The sequence below is a fragment of the Chrysochloris asiatica genome, unplaced genomic scaffold (assembly GCF_000296735.1).
Source record: "Chrysochloris asiatica unplaced genomic scaffold, ChrAsi1.0 scaffold00117, whole genome shotgun sequence".
Lineage (NCBI taxonomy): Eukaryota > Metazoa > Chordata > Mammalia > Afrosoricida > Chrysochloridae > Chrysochloris > Chrysochloris asiatica.
This window is the reverse complement of record NW_006408635.1, coordinates 10,507,521-10,508,714: the sequence shown is the minus strand read 5'-3', so window position 1 is coordinate 10,508,714 and position 1,194 is coordinate 10,507,521.

Sequence of the window (1,194 nt, the reverse complement as noted above, 5' to 3'; positions counted from 1 at the left end):
GAATAGAAGATACTTCTTGAAAGAAAGACCAGCAGGAAAATTCCAAAACAAAAATAGCAGTCTGATTGGCTACTACAAGAATAAGCAAGTTGTTCACCAGTTGAGCCATCAAGGCAAGCAATCAAGTCCTTCAGGACAAACCTCCCTCTAAACTGAAACTCAAAGGGAATACACTAGCAGGCATGTAATCTTGCTGGTGACCACGTTGGTCTACTTGTGAGTGGAAGTGGAGGAAAGACAGTAATGAAGAGATGGGCTGAGTTTCATTACATTCCATAGATTCCTGTTGACCTTGAGATGAGAGTGAGAAAAGGAAGGCCTGGTTGGTCTGAAGTGTGGCGAGACTTGGGGACTCCTAAGCTGATGGACAAGGACCTAGCCATGGAGGACTAGAGCAGAGAGTAAAGCGTCCAGCTGATATGAAGTAAGGGGAGACACATAAGAATGCCCAAACTTGCAGATAGTACCTGTTTGACCTAGCTTCGATGGCTTGATTGTCAGAACTCGACTAGAGGAAGATAAAGAAATTTGATAAAGGAAACAAGTGTAAATTGCTACTGTTTGAACTTCACCTATACTTATGGATGTGTTATTATTGTTGTTGTTATGTGCCGTGGAGTCGGTTCTGACTCATAGTGACCCTGTACAGGGTTTCTGAGGCTGTAAATCTTTACAGCCGCAGAATGCCTCATCTTTCTCTCGTGGAACAGCTGGTAGTTTCAAACTGCTGACCTTGTGGTTCGCAGTATGATTCGTAACCACTACGTTACCGGAGCTCCTTACTTATGGATGTAGTAGCTCAAAACACCAACTGAGAGGGAAGGAACTTTCAAATCAAGGATCAAACCTATCCTCCCTGTACACAGGTTTGATGGGGACTGACAAATTAGGCATTAGCTACCTAATATGGGGAGGGGGAAATAAAGGCATGAAGTGGCTGGATTATTAAGTTTTCAAGAGGGTGTTTAGATTCAGAGTGTGCAGGAAAAGGTAGCATCCCATTGAATGCTTTTCCTCTTACCTAGATGGGTCTGGTGAAAGGAGATGGGAAGAGGATTCATTTCATTCAATAGTGAATAATTGTCACAACTGTAAGGGTAGAATTTGTGTAACAAAAAAGGGGGAGTAGTTAATCTTATATTTCAGGAACAGAGGACCCTAGGACCATCAAGATCATGAGCAGAGTGTGTGACT